This window comes from Balaenoptera borealis (assembly GCF_965194805.1).
Source record: "Balaenoptera borealis genome assembly, chromosome: 12".
NCBI lineage: Eukaryota > Metazoa > Chordata > Mammalia > Artiodactyla > Balaenopteridae > Balaenoptera > Balaenoptera borealis.
In genome coordinates, this window is record NC_138869.1 from 66617846 (window position 1) to 66644864 (window position 27019).

At 38.1% G+C, this 27019-nt stretch overlaps 1 protein-coding gene across 1 annotated transcript in view; it reads right to left on the reverse strand.

The window, feature by feature from the left end:
- The window catches only part of GFRAL (GDNF family receptor alpha like), a 71333-nt gene that overhangs the window by 4531 nt on the left and 39783 nt on the right, over positions 1 to 27019 (reverse strand).

Genomic DNA, 27019 nt, shown 5'->3' on the forward strand with positions numbered 1-27019 from the left:
AATCTATTTTAGGTGACTTTATTGATAACTTTGAAGTGAAATCATCCCTAGTTTTGATTCAAGTCAACACATATATGAATGTCAAACATACCAATAACACAATAACCAATTTCTTTGATGATAATTGGTTCAGGTGGGTTTTGAGGCTTAAAAAAAGGGGGTGGGGAACAGATAAAGCCTCCACTTGAGAGAGCCTTTGCTGTCTTTTATAGATGTTTCATGCATTTTGAGACCTGGAAGTCTAAATCTGACTGGATAGTTTTTTGTGGAAGTGAGTGTATCAAATAGCGGGGTATTGCATCCAATGACATGAGTGACAAGAGGCTCTGAGCAGGAAAGGAGATAAGAAGGTATATTACCAACAGTTCCATTCAGCCTCTCTCCACCCAGGGCTGATGTTGTCAGAAGCCAGCTCCTTGGAAGCCAAGGTTTGAGATCTATGTTGAGACTAATTGGTAGAAAGCACAGGAGCCAGACTGTTTCAGATCAGTAATAAAACTCTCAGAGTGGGTCCAGGAGAAACAGCCCAATACAAGAGCTAGAAAAGTAACTGAGGATTTTGTCATTGAAAACTCATTCTCAAGGAGTCTGACCTCCAACACAGTTAAGACATTTTTAGTTCAAGATTGTTTTAATCCCCAACTCACATATCAGATTATCCTATATTTACACAAGTCTGACCTTCTTGGGAAGTGAAAAATCAACCTCTTCTGAATGTAAAAGCAATAGAGGTAGAGGCTGTGATTTTTTTTCACTTTTGTGGTTACAAAATAATTCTGTTATTCACTAGAAAGTCGGAATGGAAAAATCGAGCTATTTCAAATAATACCATTTTTATAACAGTGGTCCTTTTTGAGGGAAGAATTAATTTCAATCAGATTAAGCATACAGATTTTTTTTTAATAAATTTATTTATGGCTGCGTTGGGTCTTCGTTGCTGCGCACGGGCTTTCTCTAGCTGCAGTGAGCTGGGGCTACTCTTTGCTGCGGTGTGCGGGCTTCTCATTGCCGTGGCTTCTCTTGTTGTGGAGCACGGGGTCTAGGACGCGCGGACTTCAGTAGTTGTGGGTCGTGGGCTCTAGAGTGCAGGCTCAGTAGTTGTGGTGCACGGGCTCAGTTGCTCCACAGCATGTGGGATCTTCCCAGACCAGGGCTTGAACCCATGTCCCCTGCATTGGCAGGCGGATTCTTAGCCACTGTGCCACCAGGAAAGCCCAAGCATACAGATTTTTAGGGAAGTAAGTGATCATAATCAAATCTTATATTTAAATAAATTGGAATATTAAGATTAAATTATTTTGTTTCTTTTTTAATTTTATGGCATTTTGTGACATTTTAGGCAGATTCATGACCTAAATGTAAATGTATATAATGTACAGTGGCTGATTATTCAGTACATCTTGCCTAGTTAGGTATTACAATTCATCTTTGTATAAGAAAAAAGGTATGATTTTGATTAATTAGGCTATCTTTTAGATATATAACTGCCTAAAGTAATTGTTAAACATTCACCTAGCAAGACTTAGAAAGAATCGTCTCATTCACTAAATTTCACTCACATGGAACTCATTAACAAAGTTATAATAGATCAATGACAGAAATGCTAGCTAATGACCCCAGTGAAAATTTTAATGTGACTAGCAGTCACTCCACAATCTTAAATATTGCACCCTAGGAGGATACCAAATATCAGTTAGAGAGATTAATGTTACAGAAGGTTTCTTGGCTACTGAAGCCCATTGGAGATTCTTTCCCACCTTTTATAAACAGTGAGATTTACTGTGTTTTATAACCATGAAATTAAAGTCGGCAGAATTAATAACCAACCTCAGTCCCACACCATTTGCTATATTTATAGATAAACACTGTCAGTGACTTGTTTATCTTAACTCCTACCCTAGAGGAATTAAACATTATTATGAACTATATTGTAAAATCCCTGTACATTTGACAGGAAATCAAGATTGATTTCAACCTTACAGTAAGAACAAATTTATATAGTATTTTCCCCAAATGAGCTTCAGAGATGGGATCATTTCTCCCTTTTTCTTCCAAAAGCCTTGTACAGCAGTGGCTGAGAGCTGATGCAGACCAAACCACTACTTTGTATAATTTATATGAAGTGGTAAATGCATTGTAAAAAATGTGGTAAATCAGGCACAAAGTAATGATTTAAAAATAAATGTCAGAATCCTTGAAACAGAAATTAAACTTAGCACAAACTGCAAATCTGTAAACCTTCAATTAAAATTTAAATAAAGCATAATCTAGAAGAGTCTCATTGGAGGAAAAAATTGATGAAAATGAATATTTTCATAGAACAGTTTTTAAAATTTATTTTTGTAGCTGTCTTTTTCTAATGGAAGTATAATTGATTTACAATGTTGTGTTAGTTTCAGGTGTACAGCAGAGTGATTCAGTATATATATATATATATATATATATATATATATTCTTTTTCAGATTCTTTTCCATTATAGGTTATTAAAAGATATTAAATATAGTACCCTGTGCTATACAGTAGGTCCTTGTTGGTTATCTATTTTATATATAGTAGTGTGTGTATGTTAATTCCAAAATCCTAATTTATCCCCGTTAATACATCTCACGGCATAGTTAAAATTCTATTGTTCTCTTTAGAAGTTTAAATAAAAGAGCACCAATACCATGGCAACATCTTAGTGAGAATGAAAATTCAAGGATGATCTTCTTGGGTATCCCAGGGTCGGTTTTATTTATAATTTGGTCAATATTGTCTCATCTGAAGGTATGTAAATTAGAAGTGAGTTTTGAATTGTTTCACCTTACGATCAGGATTGAGATTCCATGTATCATGGACTCTTTTGATCATCAGTGTATGAAAACGTACTGCTGAAGTGGATCTAAGGAGCATTGCTGCTGGGAAGAAGGGAAAACATATCAGCAGCTACAAGTTTGAAAAACCAATACTTTAGTAATATGATAAATCAAGGTGTAAACACCTAACATGGATATAACATCATTGCTACTAAAATGTATGTAGTAAAAACTAAACCAACTAAATAATATGCTTTCCCTAAACAGTCATAGCATGCATCAATGAGGCATATTCCTTTATTTAGTTCACAAACTTCAAAGAAGATAAAAACATGTCTTAGGTTTATTTTCTTCCACTGTGGCTAAACACACTGTGGTTGCCAGGGGCTGGGGGGAAGCAGAAACTTAGGAGTTATTAGTCAACGGGTATAAAGTTTCAGTGATGCAAGATGAATGAGTCTAGGAATCTACTGTACACCATAGTGCCTATCATTAACAGTGCTGAATCGTATGTTTACAATTTTTCTGAGAAGGTAGATCTTAGGTTAAGTGCTCAAATTATTACCAAACGCAAGTTCGTGTGCCCAACACACAGTGAACCCAAACAAACTGAAATGTCGGAGTTTGGAGCACAGAAAGGTTTATTGCAGGGCCCAGCAAGGAAAACTGGTGGCTCGTACTCAAATTACCCTGAACTCCCTGCAGGGTTCCAGAAAAGCATTTTAAAGGCCAGGTGAGGGGAGGGGTTGCAGGGTATGTGATCAGCTCATGCACAATTCTCTGATTGGTTGATATTGAGGTAACTGGGCAGTTAACATTATCAATCCTTAGGCATCAGAAGTTTCAGACTACAAGCTCATGATCATCAAGTAGTTAATTACTTCCATTTGGTGGTGGTTTAAGCATCTGAAAAACTCAGGAAATATGCATCAGATGCTAGGAGCTAAAGCAGAGGGTATGGGGGAGGGATCTGTCCCAGGAAAACCCCATAGGGTCCTGATCATTTACATTATCACACAAAATAATAATAGAGGATGGCAGGGAATCTTTGGAGGTGATGGATATGCTTATGGTATAGATTGTGGTGATGGTTTCATGGTGTATACTTATCTTCAAACTCATCAAGCTGTATGCATTAAATATGTACAGCTTTCTGTATATCAAAACCAAAACCAAAACAAAACCAAAAAACATATAAATGAATAAGTATACCTTCAAGAATATTTGCCTAGATCTTTTGTCATGAGCCAAAAGCTCAGTGTTAGTAAATGACTGCATTAACAAGCCTGGTAACCACTCTTTTATCTGTGGTTGAATGACAGTGGTGTTCACATGTCTAATGGATTTGCTTGGTGATTATGGTGAGTTTCAACTGCACTACTAAAATATTTCAAACGTTCCATGTTTTTCTTAATAGTTTCTGCAAATAATGAAATAGTCACTGAGATGACAATTGGAATGAAAATGATACTATTTCTGAAAACTAACACTAGATTTGATCAATATAGTATTATTGTTTTAGAAGGCCATGTTTTAAAGCTTGAAAGTAAGAAAAAAATCTGTCATCTGTAGTTTTGGGCTCATACAAAATAGATCTAAAGATATAGATTGAAAATAGGAATATAATATTTGTGGTTAGGGTATATATCTGTAAATACACAAGTGTGTATGCAGGGTAGAATTACAAAATTGGATGGGACTTCTTAGATTATTTTAGTCAAAATTTCAGTGCAGTGATCCATTCTGCCTCATTCTGGACTGTCATCACCATTCCAGGAATGAGCTGCTTAATACTTTTTACCCTTCTATTACTATTGATGGTCAGTTCTAATTAAAATAGGAAGTAGCTTTCTAGGCTGTTCTTTTATCAACGCAAGGTGATAAATCTACTTTCCTTTGTTGGTATCACTGCCTAGCTCTCTGGCTGCTACATGTATATGTGTGTTTGTGGGGAGAGAGATAGAGAGAGAGAGAGAGAGAGATCTCACTGTCACTAGACCACACAGAGCAATGCTTTCCAAACATTAATATGAATCTTCTGTTTATCTTAAAATGGCAATTTTGATTCAGTAGGTCTGGGATAATGCAGAGATACTGAATCTCTTAAAGCTTCCTAGGTGATGATGATGATGATGGCAGCACATATATGTTCATATATCTGTATACAGAATGGCAGAGAGAGATGCATGTACGTACTCATATAACATACAAAATGCTTTACTTCCATGTATATGGTGCTTAACACTTTACAAGGCACTTTGACAAACACTTTAAATTTTATAACAACTAGCCACATAGGAATTATTAGCTCAACTTAAAGAAACTCAGAATAGCTGTCTTGTCCGAGATCACAGAGTTGATAAATAGTGAAGATGTAATTTGTAGCAAAATTTTCTACCAAATATATATTTTGAAAAACGTCATGGAGACCACAAAAGCATGTAAAACATTTTCAGCTTTTTCTAATGTGGCAGCCATATGGATTAGGAAATAGATTTGAAAAATAATAGGGACCAGTTGAATTTGATAGTGTTGTACAATAAGAAGCATTTAGTAGTATTATCTGATCACAAATATCCATGATTATATATATAATATACATATATATAATTTTCTGTTGATGAAAATCACAATAGAAGACATAAAATCTAATAACTAAAGCATCTGAAATGCCTCATGTATACCCGTAGGATTTTTCAACTTGCACACACCTCTGAAATATGTTCATCATTTTCTATTTCAAATCAAATAAATCAACCACTTTAACTTTGACATTTAACAGAAATATTAAAAAAAAGTGAATGCCGTAATTTTCAAGGTGATATCTTAGACTATGATATCAATATGAGTATTTTCTGTTTTTACAGATGTAGAGTTAGGACCATATGTAAAGCTTTCCAGAGTATTCACCAGACAAAGGGCATACAAAGAATAATACACAAAAGAGCAGTGTAACTATTTTTTTGTTGTTGCTGTAATGTATGTCTACATCAATACAACCTGAGTCTCAGATGAAAAATATAAAGTAATCCCACGGTTTAAATCTGTCTATATCTGGAATGAGTTCAATAGACAAAAATGTGTTCCCAAAATTGAACAGTAATTTTTACTGTGAATTACATTCTAGGAGATGTTGAATTTTTACCTTGAATTATATAGGAGGTCTTGTAATAAGACAAATGTAAGCTAAGAATGGGAATAATCTACACTATATTTTATCAATTTTAAAAGTTTATGTTTTCATGTTTGGAGGTTTTTAACATACAGAATTTTTTTAATGAAAAAGTATACGTGACAATACCATTAATTATCCAGATAGCTTTCTGATGTCTTTGTTTGGAACTGAATGATTCACTAGTGTCTACCCCTTTTGGAAATGTACAAGACTTTACCTGGCAGGTGTACACAATTTTTTCATACACCGATGGAAAACACCAAGGAAAAGAGAGTTAGGGAAAAAAATAAAGGGTAGAGATACATTTTTGGAGAGTTTTCATAGTCATTTGGCATGATGAGGTGATTCAGAAAATTTTGTAAGTTACCGAGTTTTAAAATGAGAAAAAAATTATACAATTGTAGTATTTTTCAATGCACATACATTTGCGAATCTTCAGCAAAACGTTGAATACCAAAGTATGAGATATACTGTTAATTCTTCTTAGACAGCAACCTTCTTGAGAATAGACATCATATCCATCTAATTTACAGTATAACATGGATGACACAATGCCATGCCCATGCGATTATCTGATGGCCAAAAAATGTGTATGAGCAAGTTGCATGTCTGAAATAACACATGATCTGCCCCTGTACAGTGGCATACATTTTGAAATATATAATTATATCATGTTTAGTTCTTTCTCATCTTTAACTGACATTAGCCAAGGGTCTTCACATTAATCACATATTTTTCACATATTATCACCACTTCTTAAAATGTAAATTCAGTGTCCCAACTGCCATGCATATTGTTGCCCAATCAACAAAAATCTGTTAAGAAACTATTTCACCTGGTGATTAATTCTAGCAGTCAAGTTTGTTCATTGATGGGCGAAGAGTTAGCATCTTGGTCATCGGATGAGGAGAATTTTGAGAATTTCTCTGAGCTTCAGTGCTCTCATTTGTAAAATGAGACTAGTAATACCTATGTTTGCAAGATTTTTGAGAGTGAAAAATAATATTAAAATTAATATTAAGATAACAGAGCTCTTGGGAATTTCCATGAGAAGAAATGTGCACAGGTGGGGAGGAAGGGAAGGGAAACAGGGATAAATGAAGGGGTTCCCTTTGTGGTTCTTTTTCTCCTTCTCTTTTCCCTTCCTTCTTTTCTCCCTTGTCCCCTTTCCTTAGAAAGATCTCCCGAGGCCAACTGACTGAAGTAGAACCTTCTGTCATTTTCTATTTCAGAAACCTGATTCCAGGTAGACACAGGAAAGTCCAGGTTTGTTAGAAGAGGCAGAGTTTTCTAAGCTGTTCCATGAAACACTAGCTCTGCAGAATACTTTTATGTGCTAGAAAAATCAAAGAGCCCATAAGTAGACAACTTTGTAAAATTCTAGGTAAGAGAAAATAAACTATGTGCTTTTTTGCTGCAAGTATATACTATACTAGTGGGGCACACTTTACCTACATTTATTTTCTCCATGGGTTATATCTGGGAATCCATTTAAAAATCTTGCAAAACGGGGGCATATGTGACTTACAGGCAAATATTTATGTATTTGGGTGGGCATAAATATTTATTAAGGATTCTTATTTGTACTTAGTCAATGGAAATTCAGAGAACACCATATGAACAATATTTTGTGCCCATCAATGTAGGCTCTAATTTATAATCTTTTCCTCTATTAAGCAGACATATTCACAAGCACCTGACACCATAATTTCTCTTGTTCTCTACTCCTGGGAGTCAAGCAAAATTTTCACCCTGTGGTTTGGGAGATGTCTGACCTCCCAAATGCTACTTTTATTGCCTCTTGGAGTGGTCGGCATTATGCAACATTAATCCCAGGTTTGCTGCTAGTTAATCTGCTATTCTTCAATTTCTCAACTTGTCCTCATGGGATATGGAGAATTTAGAATCTGCCCTCTACTTCGGAGAGCCATTCCAGCAGAGCTAAGAGTTCATGGATCATTTATACCTAGTCACCTATAAATGTCCACAGGACCATGGGACAGAAACCAGCATATTTGGACCCAAGTAAAGATTTTCCAGTAGAGTAATTATTTCCTACTTCAAAGCTAATGCCATGACAATCAACATGGGGTACATTCGTGGGATGGTACATGACCCTGTTCTCATGAAATTCTCAGTGGAATTTTGGGTAAGGTGAATAATGTGATTCAAGCGCAGTGGGAATTGATAAAGGACACCTAGAGGAAAGGTACGCATTTGATGAATGGTGGGAAATAAGGCTGATTTACATTTTGGGTGTCCTTGAAAGTTGGATGAAGGCATTCAGATGTGGGAGAGATGAAAGCAGGGGCAGTGGAGAGCACACAGAAATAACAAGATCAAGTCAAAGTTCGAGAATTAGTCTATCCATGATGGGGAGATCTAATAAGGAAGCTACAGCAGCAGTTTAGGCATGGGAAGATGAAAACTAAAAATAGGTGGGAGAAGTTGGAGTAGAGAAGAGAGGAAATGTAAGGGCATATTTAAAACAAAGAGCTTTCTGTTGGAAAGCAGAATGATCAGAGAGTAGCAGAAGCGTCAGAATCAGATCTGGATTCTGCCTCCTCCCAGAGCTGTCATTTTAGGCAACTTACTGGTCCTCTGTTCCCTTAGCTTTAAAATCGGATAATGCCAACCACAAAATTTAATTAAAAATTAAATGTGACAATATATAAAGAGAGTTTGGAACTGTGCTTGGCACAAAATAAGTGCTCAATAAATTACATAATTTTAAAATATTATATAATTTAGAGTTTTATTTGATATTAAAAATGCAAAGTTAAATCAAAGATGACCCTTAGGTTCTTGAGACAACACGATGTATTGGTATAGATTTGGCGTGAAAGAAGAAAGAGTCATAGAGGAGAGAACTGCAACGTTTACCTCTCTACTTTTCAACTTGACTGCTCATAGCAAAGAACCCTGGCTTTGGAACCAGAACTCCATCACAATCTTAGTTGAGTCATCCACTGGCTGCAGTAGCCTTGGACAAGTTAGTTTAACCTCTGAGCCTCATGCTGCTCACATGTAGAAAGGGAGTTGAGATAGATTGTATTATTTATTTATTTATCTATTTTTAAGATTGAAGTGTAGTTGATTTACAAAGTTGTGTTATTTTCAGGTGTACAGCAAAGTGATTCAGTCATATATATATATATATATATATATATATATATATATATATATATATGTATGTATATTCTTTTTCAGATTTTTTCCATTATAGCTTATTACAAGATATTGAATATAGTTCCCTTTGCTATACAGTAGGGCTTTGTTGTTTATCCATTTTATATATAGTAGTGTGTATCTGTTAATGCCAAACTCCTAATTTATCCCTCCCCACAGATTGTATTATTTTGTAGGAGGATTCACTCCTCTTTCACTGTAATGAATTAAACTCCTACCACCCAATGCCATGTGGCTTAGAGAACCACCTTCCATGAGAAGAGTCTGTTTTGCTGCCCCCTGCAGTTGGGCTTCACCTTGACTTGAGTTAGTCAAAAATGTGAGCAGTTGAGACTTCCCTTGTGGCACAGTGCTTGGTAATCCACCTGCCAATGCAAGGACATGGGTTCGATCCCTGGTCCGGGAAGATCCCACATACTGTGGAGCAACTAAGCCTGTGCGCCACAACTACTGAGCCTGCGTGCCACAACTACTGAAGCCTGTGCGCTTAGAGTCTGTACTCTGCAACCTGAGAAGCCACCACAATGGGAAGCCAAGGCACCGCAATGAAGAGTAGCCCCTGCTCACCGCAACTAAAGAAAGCCCACGCACAGCAACAAAGACCCAATGCAGCCAAAAATAAATAAATAAAAAATAAATACATTTATAAAAAAAAAAAATGTGAGCAGCAATGATGGATGTTATGTTCAAGCAGAAGTTTGAGTGATTCCGTCACTTAGTTTTTGTTTCTACCACAAAAATGTCATGTTCCAAAGAGTGGCCATGCCTTTAGCCTAAGTCTAGAAATGGGGAGCAGAGCCTCAGCTGTCAGCCCAGAGCTGCCTACATGTGGCATAACCTAGAAATCAGTCTTTGGGTTTGTAAGTCACTGAAGCTTGGAGATTGTATGTAACTGCCTAACCCTGCAAAAGCTGACTAATTCAGGGGTAATAATGTACCATAAATGAAAATTGTTGCCAAATGGTAGCTTCTTAATTAATATTACCTCTTTTTCTTCTCTCCTCTCTTATAACTCTCAATTGAATAGTAGGTAGAGGGAGAAAAAAAAAAGTGAAAAAAAGGTTAAAGAAAGGTGAGAAAGGAGGAGAGGAGACTTGGAGAAAGGTGATGAGACCATTGAAGAATGGTCTTCATTTTGGGAATGAGAATGCTTTTCTCTGTTTTGGGGGAAATATGGGGCCATGGGAAGTATAGTCATGCAGTCTCTCCTTATCTTTCATGCACCAATACTAATGTCACGTTCACCTTATTCTTAAAAATAAGTATGAGATGCAATATCATTATCTCTACTGGGATTAAATTATACCCAAATCAAAGAGGGCCCCATTATTTTTATTCCTAAACTCCTTTGACTTGCATTACAACACAAGATAGTAGGACTTTGTTAATATGGATTTTCCAGCTGTTTCTTCACATTAAATCATCCCACAAAGACATAATGAGAATTGAAAATAAAGAGAGGCTACCAGTAAATACAGACAATATAATAAGGAGCAGTATGGCATTGTGGAAAGAGGCCAGCCTTTGGCTTCAAGCCACAGACTCAATTCCTTGCTCTAAAATTTGCTAAATGTGTGACTGGAGGTACTTAAAAAAACTCTTCTGTACCCACTTTCCTATTCTATTCGATGAGGACAATAACATTTATTGACTTGTTGTGAGGATTAAGTGAGACAAGACATATAAAGTATATTGCAGAGGGTCTACATAGAAGCTATAATTTTTTTTAAATTTGAAAAGTATGTTCTGATTGTGGTTGCATATAAGCATTAACTATGGAGCATTTAAAATTAGATTCCTTGGCCTTATCACTATAGGGTTTGATTTAATAGATCAAGGGAGAAGAGAGAATTAAAGTACTAGACAGTCTTAATTTCAAAATCTCTCTAGATGCTTTCAGTGTTATGGTCAGGATAGAGAACCGTTGGTAGAGAGTAGAAAACACATGGTTTTGGAGGTGAAAGAAACAGATCATATTGTAAATCACACTATTGTGAGCTAGTGGAATAGAGGTTGTTGGAGAGGAAGAGAGGAAGAGATTGGAGAATTATGTTTTTTAATAGATCACGGCTTTGAAAAAAATCAGGAATGGGTGGGCATGACCAGATACAGGGATAGTCACTGCCGAGCCAGTTTTACCAATGGAAGATAACTTTATTTGGATCAGTAAGAGACCTCACCACCTCACAAGTTCCCTTTCAGCTACCTGGCAGCATTAAAAGAACAAAAACAATTAAAACCAACAATATTTCCATTGTAGAGGAGGGGTGTTGGAATGGAAGTTAGGGCCAAAGAACAGTGAGAAAAATTAACTGGGTTGATGCAGCCATGTAGAAGTGTTGGAAGGAGCTATTAGGATTGTAGACATATGCTTAGTGTACATTCTTAATGTAATAACTACCATATGGACTTCAAACAAAATACCATTGTACATTTCAGGCTGTCTGTTACACTAGGAAGAGTGAGAGACTTGAGATGCAGGTATGGAATGATGGCTGGTCTGGAAACTTAAAACATCACCCACAGCATCTTCCTACACAGACCTCAGGGACACAGAGCAGTGTATCCCTAAGATAAGGTGCCCTTTGAAGAAAGCTCTGCAGTCTGATTTATATGGCTTCCCTCCTTTCAGATTGCCTTGACTCCCACCTGAAGTAGATGTACCATCAGGAACTAGTGGGCTCTGGCCTCTTTCTGAAGTTGAGTTGCTTTGAAAGTCCCTACCATGTGCCTACAGTGTCTGACCAGCTGACCCAGGTACTAATGCAAGAGTAAAACATCAGTCCCAGAGTTCTGGCAAACTCTGAGTGTATTGCAAATTGGGAAAGCCCAGTATTCAGTGTCAGTGGCAACCAAAGGAAGCCATTCCACCCTAAGCTGGAAGCCAGCAGAAATGCAAGAGACAGTGGGAATAATTTCTGTCACAGACACACACTTTAAAAACATCACCAAACACTCACACTGTCCGACAAAGCAGCTTTTATCCATTCCACATTCTTTTACCTAGTTTGAAAACCAATTTGTTTACTGTGATTTGTACCACAAGCCCCCAGTAAATGCTTTCCAAAGAGTAATGGGTGAGAAGAATAATAATTGTTTACTAGATACCAATGTAGTGTTAGGGCATTCTTGCAACCTTGAGATTGAAAGAATATTTACTGATGTTTGCAATGCTGTAAAGGGTATACTTGAACCCATGAAAAGAACTCGAGAAGATGGTTTGAGACAATCTGATACTAACAGAAGATGAATGATTGTCATTATCAATGAATTCTTAAATCTCTACCCCTTACTAACCTGTCTCACTTAGGGGATTTTATCTGTGTAACTACCAAACGTTTGTTTTTTTGAAGAAGTCCTCCTTTAAGATGATATCCCAGCATGTAGGTGCCAGGGCAATAACTATTAAGTGTCCACATGTGGCGTTTTATGAGAATACATTTGATGCTATTATATTGTTGTCACAAGAATACTTGGCTCTTTAAGCCAGGAATACACATGCTCATAATAAACGATTTTTATGACTTCACATACACAATCATGATACACAGAAAGCATAAAGGAAAGACTGCTTGTTTTATGTAGCTCTGGCACTAACTTCATCCCCAATTATGGGCAATAAGGGGATTGTATGAAGCCAATGAAAGTGTAAGGGTGGAAAATGGAAAAGATAACACTGTGCTTTCACATACTGGAGTCAGTGATTGTTCACATTGTAACAGTATTGTTTTGTTGTTTCATTTCCCTCCATGATCTTAAATGCGCCTTCCTTCTCTAGTGATGCCAAAATGTGAGTTGTCTCACTCATCAATGGCAACTCTTTAATCTTTCCTTTTTGGTTTAGAGCAAATGACAAAGGTAGTCATGGATGATTCATAGAATCATGCTCAGTGGCAGTTTTTCCCCTCCCTTAACACCTAAGCCTTTAAGGATAGAGCTGGGAAAAAGTGAAGGTAGGGGACAGCTGTTCTGTTGTTTCTGTGGAGGGTTTGGACACTTCAGTATTTCCAGATTATAGCTGTGTGAAGCATTTTTTGCAAAATAAAAAGCCAAGCCAAATTTGCTGGTTTTCAGGTCTGCAGACAAAATTTAAACCAGCTGGATTTTATTGGGAACTTTTGCATGCAAGTAAACCTAGTGGTGAAACTCAAGCCAGCATTTGTCCCCACTGGAATGGGCTACATCTTTAAGGAAAACCCCCCTACCCCATGTCGCTTCCCTTAAGGGAGTTTTGAATTTTGAAAGTTCCTAAATCTGCCAGGTTACTCCATAGAGTATCTGATCGGAACCTTAGCCAATGAAGATGGAAGGTACAACCAGGTCTGATGTCTCTCTTAGTCAAATCTTCAGAGATGAGAAGTTGTGTGTCTCTCTGAAACCTGATTTTAAATTACCCCAATTAAACCAGCTAATGATTCCCTCCACACAAGTACTTCCAAACACAAAAGCCAACACACACATATTCACTTAAACTCACACACACACACATGTCTGGTCAGAGTGGCAAATAATGACTAACTTATTGGATTTGTATATAGCAAAAGTTTCACATCCTATTTTGACTGTGCCTTAAGTGAAAATTACCACATTCCTCACTAAAAATATGCAATTTTATAGATTTAAACATATAAGGAATAGAAGCAAAGAAACACATAGTACGATGATTTTTTACTAAGTCTGGGATACATTATTTATAAGGCTATTTAGAATTTGGAAAACAAAGCAATAAAAGGTAATTCAACACTAGAGGAAAACCCTTTTACTCCAAATCTCAACTTAGATCTCTGAAAGAATGAGCATTTTTTCCAAGGGCAAAGAAAGAAAGGATACATACTTTCATAAGATTTTGGTATAATCATAGGAAGGAAAAGTCTTGGCAGACTACTGGTCTTTTTGGCATTAAAAAAAAATTCTCTCCAGAGCTGGTCCTATACATAGGTAGCAGGGAGGTTTGCCGAAAAGGTACTGGCCTCAAATATCACGTCACCTAATCCAAGAATATCAGGGCACATCTAATATCAAAGATCATCTATTTCTGTTAAACTGTTACCAAAATTTAATTTGTGAGAAACCTGAGGTCTAGGGTGAGTGTAACTGATTTCCTCCATACCACCTGGGGTATTAGGGATCAAACTTGTTTCCTAAGCTCTTGTTCTTTGCATTAAAGCATACTCCCTTTCCAGCAAACACACTTTCAAGGATGCTTTTTTTCTCTACACATGTTCCCTGGGAAATGTAACATTTATAATCAATGACAATTATAAATTTCACATCATTACATGAGAGAAGTACATTATGGTTGTTTAAAAATCACAATTTCTGGTGCCCCAAACTGCCTTGTTTAAATTCTGCCTCTGTTGCCTTCTGTGGTACCTTGGGCAAGTTACTAACTTCTAGGTGCCCCAACTTTTTCTTTGGTGAAAGAGCAAGCATCTCCTTCATCTGTTGCTTATACAAATTAATTAAACAAGCCATCAAATGAACAGACTAGTGTTCAACACACAGTAAGCCCTCAATTAGGTCATAGGGATCAAAGGAAACAAAAGATAAGTAAGCTAGTGTCCATAGCCAGGGGACAGCTTTAAACTGGCAAGCAGTATTTTTAGATGTTTATTAAACCTTCATCTTTCCTTTAAATTATTTTTAAATTTTTATTTTATATTGGAGTATAGTTGATTAACAATGTTGTGTTAGTTTCAGATGTACAGCCTAAGTGATTCAGTTATACATATACATATATCTAATCTTTTTCAAATTCTTTTCCCATTTAGGTTATTACAGAATATTGAAAAGAGTTCCCTGTGCTATACAGTAGGTTCTTGTTGGTTATCTATTTAAATATAGCAGTGAGCACATGTCAATCCCAAACTCTCAATCTATTCCTCTCCCTAAACCTTCATCTTAAGAATATTATATCTTATATTACTTCAGTTTTCTCCATGTTATTATTTCACATTGTTGAGGCGAATTGGCAAACATATCCATTAAAATGTTCTTTGTAGCTTGTCAAATGGGAGGATTATTTTCAAGCATTGATCCAGATCCTGACACTATTACTATTAACACCCTGTTGTAGGAATCTGCTTTTGGCCATCAGTCATTCTTTCTGCAGTTTCTTTGAGGCAGGTGATAATGCACTTGGAGAGCACCAACACCAGATACCCATTGCTTTCTGTAACAAGTGATGTCAATAGAGCCAAATGCACAGGAAAACCTCATCTATAAGCTCCACATCCCTATTCTAAAGATGGTGCCTTCCAGGGCAGCCCCAAGGACACCATCAGAGAGGTTCGAGCATCCCACGTAGTCAAACCTGGAAACTGAGTCTTGCTTACTCACCGCTCTCCTTGGGAGGGTGGGCAAATCTAGGGCGAACTTGTAACAGGTCACAAGGATGAAACTGTTTGATGGATGATTGCTAAATGAAACTGTTTTTCCCGTCCCTCCCTCCGTTGTTGGGAAGAAAAACTTACATTCTTTGTTACTGTGCATTCTTTGTTACTGATTAACATAGGTGGGCATTCTTGCTGATTTTGCTTGTTTCTCTCATCTTAACCATAGAAACCCAAGAATTTCCTTTAAGACTCCTGCTTTCTCCCCAGAAGGCAGGAAGGTAGTTTTCAAGAAACTAGTCTGTTACTCTCCTCATTTGCTGGTGAATCAGTAAATTTCTCTTTCCTTTGTCCTCAAAACCTAGTCCTTGTTACTCTCATTTGGTATCGGGGGGCAAGGACTGAATTTTCGGTAATGAACTTAGGGGACCTGAGATGTTTCTGTGTGGAGGTTAGCGTGGGAAATATGACTTATTCAAATACATTCAGGTTTCATTTTGGAGATTCAAATAAGTAACCTTATCTAGCTGATCCCCCCCTTCCCCTTGGTTACTCTTCACCTCCAAGCACAATTTCACTAAGTTCTGCACTATTTTCTGAATATTGGGTGTTGCGTGCAGTAACTCAAGTGATGACACTGTTCTGAAGTTTTCTGACTTGTGACTTTTATCCATCATGTCAGTGGTTATCACTGTGGACAGTGAAATTGCAGGGCCAACAAGACTTCCTCCAGGGATCCATGTTTACTTTTTCATGTTTATAACATGACAATCTTGGTCCTAATACATCTGGGGTATTAATTATTTATTCATAATAAGAAACAGGCATCACCTCACCATTCTTTATTCAAAACCAGCACCTCTCTTGCTCTTGACTCTATCGCATGGGGATAAATGGGAGGTGATGAGATCTTTTGCTCCACTGGCTTGGTAAGCAAACTGAAACACATTTAGGAATCATGATTCTAGGGATGTCATTTTTTTTCTTTTCTTTTTTTTTTTTTTTTTGGTTCTGAAACCAATTCCAATGGGCAGGCGATCTGCACACCTACAAGCAATTCTTGGGTCACCAGAGAGGAGTCATAGTATTCAACTCAATTCCGATACCATCTACCCAGAGATGGCGTCAGATTCCAAAAATCCTACAAGACTCCGCCCCACACAAGTCCACACTGTTACTTGTACCTCTGTCCCACTAGCCATAAATGAGAGGTTCCCAGGACCTCTTCCTTGGGCTCAATTAATTTGCTAAGAGTGCCTCACAGAACTCAGAGAAACATTTTAGTTACTAGATTGCCGGATTATTATGAAAGGATATAATTGAGGAACAGCCAGATGGAAGAGATGCATAGGGGAAGGTGTGGAGAAAGGGCTCGGAGCTTCCATGCCCTCTCCAGGCATCACTCTCCATCACCTCCATGTGCTTACCAACCTGGAAGCTACAGAAACTCTGTCCTTTTGGGTTTTTATGGAGGCCTCACTGCATAAGCATGACTGGTTAAATCATTGACCATGGGTGTGATTTCAACCTCCAGCCCCTCTCCCCTCCCTGGAGATTGTAGGGGTGGTGCTGGAAGTTCCAACCCCCTAATCCCTTGGTTGGCTCCCCTGGCCACCAGCCCTTTATTCAGATTACCTAAGGGCTTTCCCAAAGTCTCCTCATTAACATAACAAAGGACACCTTTATTGCTCTTATCACAGGGTTTTAGGAGCTCTGTGCCAGGAGCAGAGTCCAGGTTGAAGACCAAATACAGTAGAGACCAAACCCTTGTATCTTGGGTCCTACATCTGAGGATTGAAAATATTTGGAAAAAAAATTCCAGAAAATTCCGAAAAACAAAACTCGAATTTGATGCACGCTGGTACTATTTTTTTACATAGCATTTCCATTGTATTTACAATTACTTACAAAGCATTTACATTGTTAGGTATTATAAGTAATTGTAAAAAAAATAAGAAAATAAAACCCAAAAACCTCAATTAAATAGAGTTGGGAGAGCAGAATGGGGAGCTCTCACACGCTATTACAATAGCAGAGGCCCACAAGAAGAAGAAAGACTCCCCTTCTTTCCTGGCAAGGACTCAGCCAATGAAAAGCCATGGACTCCATTTACTCCAGCCCTCCTGACTTCCTTTTCCCCCTCTGTAAAAGCCTTCTCCTTCCCTTGGCATTTGGGAACTTGCATGTGGCTTGCCGTGATTGTAGACCCCAAATTTCAATTTTCTGCTGATCCCTAATAAACCCATCTTTGTGGAAGAAATATCTGAGTCTATTTGTTTCAGAACAATATAATCTAGAGATGATTTAAAGTATATGGGAGGATGTGTGTAGGTTATATGCAAATACTATTGATACACCATTTTATGCAGAGGACTCAAACATCCATGGATTTTAGATGGAACCAATCTCCTGTATATACTGAGGGACAGCTATATGTATTGCTTATTCTAAATCACAATGTCACAGTATCTCAAAACAACCAATGTTGAAGCTCCTCCAATGCAGATAGTATATGCTTATATAGATGACTCATGTAGGAAAACATTGGTAGACTTTGGCTGACTTCAGAAAAGAATCAATGCAATGAGTACTCCAAGCCAGTGTTCTAGTGGACCATGAAAAACAAAATGTAGTCACTTACGTCAAAGGGACCTAAAGTGGAGATGGAAGGCCATTAAGGAAGTGAAACACACATCCAGCCCTGAATGCAACATACTTTCGAACCAGGCATCCTGAGACCACCTGGAACCTGTCTTCTTTACTCCCTAGAGTCGACAGTTTAGCAGCCAATCTACTACCAGCAAGTGGCTGAATGCCTGCCAACGTCGACCCGTAGTTCCATAAAAATAGCCTATGTAAATTCTCTGGGATATCTTTGTCTGTTGCCTTTATGAACCTGACCATTTTCTATTTCCCTCAGAGCACATTTGAGTTGCTACACGGATCAGTGCCTCCAAAACTGCAATGCTTAAGACCGCAAACAAATTCTTTTTGTTACTTACAGTGTTCAGCATTTCTTGGTTGACATTCTTGACGTATGGTACCCAGACAAGCTGTATCTGCAACATCTGATGCCCTAATTTCATCTCAGAACTACTTAATCAGAAACTCTGGGATGGGAACCCAACAATGTGTTTAACAAGCACTGTAGGTGATTCTCTTGCAGTTAAAGTTTGAGAACCACTGCTCTAAGCCACTATCTCAATAAAAGTACTAGGAAGGATAAGGACATCTGCTTAGAATCTTTCATGACACTATGATGCCTACTGATTACTAGATTGACACAATACACCAGGCTGATTAGGTTGATATGTTTCTTAGTAGCAGACAGGTTACGAGATATGTAAGTTATTTGATAGTTATTAAATTAGACTTTTTTTTTTTTCCTTAAAGGTCTTTGAGAGATTGTCTAGGTTCATGCTACTCAGAGTGTGATCCCTGGACCAGCAGCATTAACATCTCCTGGCAGCTTGTTAGAAATGCCAATCTCAGGCCTTCACCCAGAACAACTGAATCAGAATCTGCATTTTAACTAGAAACTATGTGATTCTTATACACATTAAAGTTTAATATCAAATGTCCAACTTCATCATCTGACCTAAAACCGTTCAAACATATATTTAAGAAGTCACTTATTCTGAGAAAATATGACACCTTAGAACTTCTGGAAATTAGTCTGTTTCCCACACCATCTGTGTGACATCATAATGGTTATGCAAAAATTGATTTGTGTGATTTTCCAAATCCCTCAAAGTCTATAGTAAGAGTTTATATTTACTGAATTTTACTATTGTTATGGATATTTCTCTACATGAATTAACTGATATAATCTTTGCACCAACATTCTGGGTTAGCATTGATTTTCCATATCACAGACAAGAAATTGAGGCCAAAAGTGAGTAACTTGTTCACAGTTACTTATCCTGTAAATGATGGAGAAATTATCCAAACCCAGCATGCTGGTGCCATATTGCCTCTCTAAGACTAGGCTCTAGAATAAGGTCTATTAACACTTCCAAACATGACATCTGATTATTAGAGGCATTGTTGTTGATCATGGTTTTTAACCAAAAAATCAAGGCTGGGGCCAAGGAAGAAGGGAGGTGAAAAAAGCTCTGTGTGTATTTTAGGTTTGAAAGTTAATAAAGGTTTAATACACTGATTTACCGCTGAGGCCCAGAGCCAAAGAAATATCCAGAATTCTAAGTAGCATAAAAGCCTAAAGTTACAGAGTTTACCACGGATCTGATTTTTTTACATTGGGTGGTAACTTAAGTCATTCTAAAGAAATGGTTTATTTGTTTTTATTATTCTTTATGTTGCTAACTCATAACACACATGCCTGTTCTCTAAAGAGTTCTGAAGAGTTTGCAAATAATGAAAAACAGGTTCCTAAAGGAATAATTTTTAAGAGGAAAAACATACATTTATAAGTGAGTGTCTACGAATTGGATGGACTACAAATTCACCATGGAGCCACTTTAATCCCAAAAATACAAAATACTGGACAATTTAGAGGCTATGTTATAAATATGAATACAGAGTAGAGAAATTATGTTGAATGTTCCTTGGAAAACCAAGAGATTTTTTTAGCACCTGGACTGAATTTGAAGGAAACTGGACTTGAATTAGAGTTTTGTGTAGGAACCAAGAAAAAGTCAGTGGTTTTGGCTAGATGAAGTGATTTATTTAAAGCCAAAACTTAACATAAAGCTCCTGGAATACCAACCTATATGAATTGGCTATAAGAGAAGGTGTTGTGTGTGTGTGTGTGTGTGTGTGTGTGTGTGTGTGTGTGTGTTGCGTGTCTGTGTGCATATGTGTGAGCATATGAGGGGGAGAGAGTGAGAGAGAGAGAGAGGGAGAGAGAGAGAGAGAGAGAGAGAGATTTTTGCAATGGAAATGTCTTTCACAATTCACTTCGCTCACTGTTTTATTTATAGTCTATAACCTTACTTTCTCAAACAGCCAATGACCAGATGACAATAAAAATTAAAACAAGAATTGACAAAAGTGAGTTTGAGCCTCTATTAATCCACTTTGCACAGTCTTTAAATTATTTTCCTGAAAATAAGTGTAAAATGTTATGCAGCTTAGGAAAAATATACAAAACTATGTATTAAGCACTTCTGTGCCTAAATGGGTGTGTTTAAAGGACCTTCTATAAGAATGCTCATTAATGGAATGTTACTTTTAGATCAAGACCTTCACTGGGAATAGACAGATGAAATATTGTAAGGCAAGATGAAACAGCGAAATAAATAATCTATCCATTGAACGGAGACAAATAAGATAAGTAAGACAGTCTTACTGGCAATGTTGATATCTAAGACGAGGCCTCAATAGACAGATGGGTGAGAAGTGTGGCTACAGGAAGAAATAAAGTTGTAGAAATACTTACTAATCTGAGGGCTCTTTTCCCAAGTTTCTCAAAAGGCTATATACATGTTTAGGAGTTTTTATATGAATATTTCACAAAAGCCAGGTAGTTTTGTAAATCTATTGGAGACTGTCTTTTTTCATCCTTGTTACTAACGGACAGGGCTACCTGTATCCTAGAGTTCATTAAGGGGATAACACACATTTAAGAACAAAAATGTGTTAGAACCAATTGCCTATTTCAGTGCTGACACCACACAAGAATCAACTGTAAAAGAGCTTCCCACTATTCAGACTTTTTGAAAGTAGAACTGTGAAGAGGAAAAGTATTGGAAAATATAAGGAGCCTGAAATGTTTTTATTAAAGTGGGCAGTAGCAACCCAGTCTTATTAATTCCTGATTCTTTTGCTCAAATATTTGAATTGAAAATTCCAGCTTAAGTGGAAACACAAATGAGTGAGGCTCTTAATAGGAAAGCTATATTATGAAGAGAGGTCTAATAAGGGGGGAAAAGAACAATGGTATTCAGAAGGCAGTGCTGCCACAGAGATAGAGTTGATTCATTGATTCATTCATCCATCCATCCCCATCCATCCATCCACTCACTGTTTATTGAGTAGCTAATGCGTGCCAACTGTGTTTTTAGGCACTGGGGTGAAGCAGGCCAACTTAAGAGCTACATGGTATTAGTCTTGCCTTTCTGTGCACAGGAGTTTCTCATTCCCTGAGAGGTGTGAGCTAAAAGAGGTTCTGGGTTCTCCGGCCACTGACTGGGTTTTTCCCACATGTGGATTAGAGCAGTGGTTCCCAAACTTGGTTGAAAATCAGAAACACCTGGGTGATTTTTTTTTTTGTTTTAATACAGATTTCTGAGCTCTACCTCAGGCCTAGTGAATTAGAATAATTGAGGTTAGGGTCAAATATCTATATTTTAAACAAACCTTTAGATATTTCTGAAGGATGAATAGGTTTGAGGGCCAAGAATTCCATGTCCATCTTCTCAGTACTTTGCGGTTGTCTTTGTGATCATCAGGCTCTTCAATAATAATGAAAAGATTGTTCCTAACAGAGTTGGGGAACCAGCTGTCTTTAGTGAAACGTTAATATAGAAACTCCTAAACATGGGTATAGTCTTTGTTAAACATCAGAAAAAGAAACCCAATAGTCCAGTCCTGAATCCAGTGCCAAAAAACGGTGGTATCTAAAGTCAGGGTGATTAAAATGTATAGAATATCTACTATGTAACAGGCAGTTTATACACTTAATCTCATTCAAGCTCTCTGGATGCATACGGCATCTCTGGCAAGCCCTAATAGAGGTACAGCACAGACCCCTTGGATTCTAGAGCAAGACTCCACCATCTGTAGGAGGAGCTCATTTGCCATTTAAAATATAGTTCCTAACATGTTGCTGGGTATTAAGAGATTCATTAAGTCATTGGTTCCCAGAAAGGTGAGTACAGGATATCATTGTTAACTAATTGGACAGCTGTCACACCACAGACCCACCTAGATGTGGCCTGAGAGACCAGTGGTAAGGGGACATCCTCCCCAAGGGAGAGCATGAGCAGTGCTCTTGATTGCCCGCTTTGCAGAGACAGACATGGATAGAAGTTAAGACTGGTGGGCAGTGGTAGATTGCTTGATCAGAGAGATGGAAAGAGCATCCTTGAAAGACTGTAGACAAGGGAATGAAGGGAAGAGGTGTATGGAAGGTCCTGTGGTAGTAGCACAAAGTGGGCAGATCAGATAGTATGCACCATGGAGTAGGCCCTCAACAACCAGGTCAACTAGTGACCTGCCCAGAGGAGGCCAACCACGCCCTCTTCAGCCACGTAATGGCTGTGCACTGAGCATGTGGTGGCAAGGATGGCAGCCATGCATGGCCCCACAGACTGGACTCCGTCTCCCTCAGGCCGGCCCATCAAAGTTCTGCCAGTGCTGAATGCCAAACAGCACAGCAACAGCAGAGACCTGTATGGAGCCCACAGTTTGGCAGGTGGGTGGCAGACTGATGATACCATAACCCTTCCACCCTGAAGAAGGCAGTGATGCATTCCTGCTGGAATTTATACCTATTCTGGGTATGGATCTGCCTTTGCTCCTTACCATCAAATACTTCCTCCAATGCCTAGTCCATCTTTGTGCAGATGCAACCTGATGGTGCTTCCCCTTGGATCTGGCCCTGGACACCTCCTTCTTCCCTCCTCAGTGCTTTTCTGTCCCTGCAGCATGAAATGGACATTAGGCTCCACTCAATATTTATGTATGTACTATACACAATTTCCAGGGAATCAAGGTTCATGGGGCCACCCCTGAGAAATGGGACACAGAATCCAAAGGATGTCTTTCCTGTCCTTCTGCCATGAAGACAGTTCTGAGATGCATTTCTCAAAGCACCTTGGAAGGTCCCAAAGGGAACAGGAACACTTGAAAGAGCTGGAGTGATAGTGTGAGTTGATTCCTCTTGACTGCATTGTACAGAGTTTTACAATAAAGATATGAGCTCAGGTAGAAACTGGCTGGTTTTCAAGCAGAGATCAGAGAGATTAAAATGAGGACCCTATGACATGAAAGCTGACTGTCTTAGGTCCCAAATAGTAAGAGATACGACTGAACAAGATTGTTCAGTCATAAAAGTCCCAGTATTTCTGAGTTAGACAAATTGACTCAGCTAAGCAGCAAAAATCAGATTAAAGGGAATACATTTTCACTCAAGTCCATTGTTTAGATTAGCTTAAATCATCGCATTAGAGAGAGAGGTATGGGGGTGAGGAAGCAGGGCAACAAGGCACACTTGGGAACTAAGTCAAGAAAACACTTTTTTTATTGTGGATACTGGCACATGGAACTGACTGAAAGCAAATATATTAGAAACCTAACACATTTTTAAGAGATTATGTTGCCAAGGAAGCCACCGGTTGGCTTGCAAAGAGTCTGTGACTGCTAAATGTTAAAGCAACTCACAGTCTCTCAAATCTCGTGAGCAGGATATGGTCTAGGAGAGCTCCTGTTCCCGAAGGAGGGCATCCTCTCCCCCAGCCTACTGTAGATACAGCTGTGGAGGATGGTGGATAAGGAAAAAGCTTCCAGAGGGCAAGATGGGAGCCTTAAGGGTGGTTCTTCCCAGATATCTGTCAGAGAGGCTTCAAATATCTACCAGGCAGGATTTCATTACTGGGTGCTATAACTCTCCCTTTTTGCCTTATTTTGAATGGGCGTCTTTATTGATGTTATGCTGTTCCTGTTAATATACCTATAACATGCGTGCATGCGTGTGTGTGTGTGTGTGTGTTATTTGTGTTGGAGGGATGGTAGGGAATAACTTCTCTTTCTAGTTCATGGGCTGCCTGTCCACTCCATGGTGCTACATCATCTGGATTGCACATCACCCAAGATCCAGGTCTTTGAGCTAGTGACTGTCGCTGGATGAACATTTGGGAAACATTGGGTCATCTCCCTTGGGGAAAGGGTAAGTACATTCTCTTTGTAGACAGAAGAGTGAAATAGATATTGGGTGAATTGTGGCAGAGTCTTACTTGTCCATTAATAACCATAGTTGCCTTTTCTTCTGGTTCAAAGCTGTACTACAGTTTCCCAGCTTTCTTGCAGACAGCTGTGGCCATGTGGTTGAGTCATGGTCAGCAGGACGTGGGTGTAGGTGACGTGCACGGCTTCCACTACCAAACCATAAAATACTCCTCTGTGACTATGTTGCATTCTGCATTCTGTCTTACCCTCTTTCCAGCTGAGTGGAGAGGGCTATGAAGTCCGTCATGAGAAAGAGACACACATTGGGAAGAGGCTGGTCCTCTAAATATAGGTTACTATTCAGCCTTTAAAAAGAATAAAGCCATCATATGTGTACAAACTTGCAAATGGGTCAATCATATATTTTTAAATTAAAAAGGGAGCTGTAGAGCAGGATGTATAGTTTGATTCCATTAAAAAATATCTGTGTGTGTGTGTGTGTGTCAGGGAGAGGGAGGCACTGTTTGAGTGTGTACAAAATGTATAAGGTACGTATATTTTACAAGCAAAAAAAAAAAAAAAAAGAGAGAAAGAATGTACACCAATCTTGTAAACGTTGGCTCTCTCTAGAGAATGAGATTGGGGAAAGAAGTTAACTTATTTTTGTTTCTATATTCTGTAAATTTTGTTTAAGCTTGTATCCCAATTATAATATTTTCTGTTCCCTATAGGATTTAATATAAATAGGTAGTCTCTTTTTATGTATTTATTCCTTTTAAAAATAATTCTTCAAAAAGAAGCTGAGCCTTCAGGGGCAGAATGGGTTTATTTCCAAACCTCTTTAAGAGATTTGTCTACAGTTGGCATAAAAAGGCAACTTTGCACCAGGAGAAAAGAGAATATTCCTGTCAGCATGCGGTACACACACATCTGTAGATTGAATTTTTCAGTGTAGCAGGGAAAGGCAGCAGCAATCTCTTAATTCTTTCCATTTCTGTGGTCCTCTTTGTCTTAACCAATTTTTTTCTCTTCCTTTTCTCTCATGCCTCTCTCAGCTCTAACTGCCAACAATTTGCTCTGGGCTGCAAGATGCCAGAGAGAAGTGAGTCTGTGGATGCAGAGGTGTGCAGGTGAGTGCAAGTTGGTGGCCAAATACCCAGTGCCTTCAGGATGCTCAGTGCCCAAATGTGGTCCTGCAGACTGGAACCGAGGCACGCTCTTCAACATGTTTTCAAAGCTCAGATCTGAGACGAGAACGAAGAGGTTCTGCCTGAGAAGGCTGTGGAGCATCCTGAACCAACACAAGCTTGTTGTCCTCATAGTGTTACAGGCAGGAGAACACCGTGGGCTGCAGTCAATCAGCCAGGGCTGGACTCCTGCATCCACTGCATCCTGGACATGGAAGCCGAGTGACCCAGCTCACCTCTCAGCTGCCTTTATCTCCCGTGTGAAACTGAAGAAATAATATTGTCCAGCTCATGGAATGATTAAGGTTAGATGAGAAGTGTGACCCCAGATAAGCACTCATTCTAGCAACTCTCTCATTTTTTATAATTATTATAAGACTCTGGCTTGGATACATCAAGGTAGATGATTTCCAGATTTGTTTCAAGCAAGTGTTCTTCAAACTTCCGAGAGCAGCACATTACTGAGTCATGAAGTCAATTTAGTAGGTAGTCAGCATTGAAAAAATATAATGGAATAGAATAATACTTTTTAAAAAACAGAAGACACAGCACGTAAAAATCTAATGTCAAATGCATTGCTTACTGTGGTCTGAGGTCAAGTGAGTTTGAAAAACAATGACTTGAAGCCAAACAAAAGTGACAAATGGAAAATTTTCTCCAACTGTCCTCTCTGGTCTATTCAGTTCTGTCCCTTTCAGGTAAAACAAGCAGAAGGAGAAGGGCTTTGGAAACCAGATGTAATGAGAGCTGATTTTTTTGAGAGGTTGATAAAATGTACTAACATTTTTTAAATTTTTATTTTATATTGGAATATAGTTGATTAACAATGATGTGTTAGATACGGGTGTATTTTGATAAAGTGTGAGCATGCTGGGCTGATGTGAAAAGTCAGAGGCAGTGGTTAGAATTCATTCAAAAATCTCCATGTGCCACTTCCCAAGTATATGGGGCAGGGGATGAGGGTTTGTTAGAACTAGCCAGGCTAAGGATTTAATTTGTGTTTTTGTCTGAAACTTTTCCTATTAATTCAAGTACTCAGAACCCTGACAGAAGGCCTTTAAGGTTCCTTTAATTCTATAAACATATCACTTAAAATTCCTACTTTTTGTAAGTAATGTTTGAGGAGAAAACCTCATCATGTTTAGTCTTCCGAAGTGAGTGAAGAAAAGTGAAATCATTTTGAATTTTTATTTTTCTAAAACATTATAGAGTATGTCAATGTTTATGGATTTTTGTGTCCATTTCTACTGTTTCTTCATGAATATATATGTATTTTTGCTCTATACAGGTAGCCAAATACAATGAAAGCAAAACATAAGAATTATTAAAAACACATGGGAGAAAACCCGGTTTGGAAGTAGAATTAGGTTGCTTGCACTGGCATTCTCAGGGAATTTATGCCCAAGGAATTGGTTACCACTAACTTGTAGAAACTACATTTTTTTTTCTGGACACCATTTAATATGGAAAAACCACTTATAAATAATCAT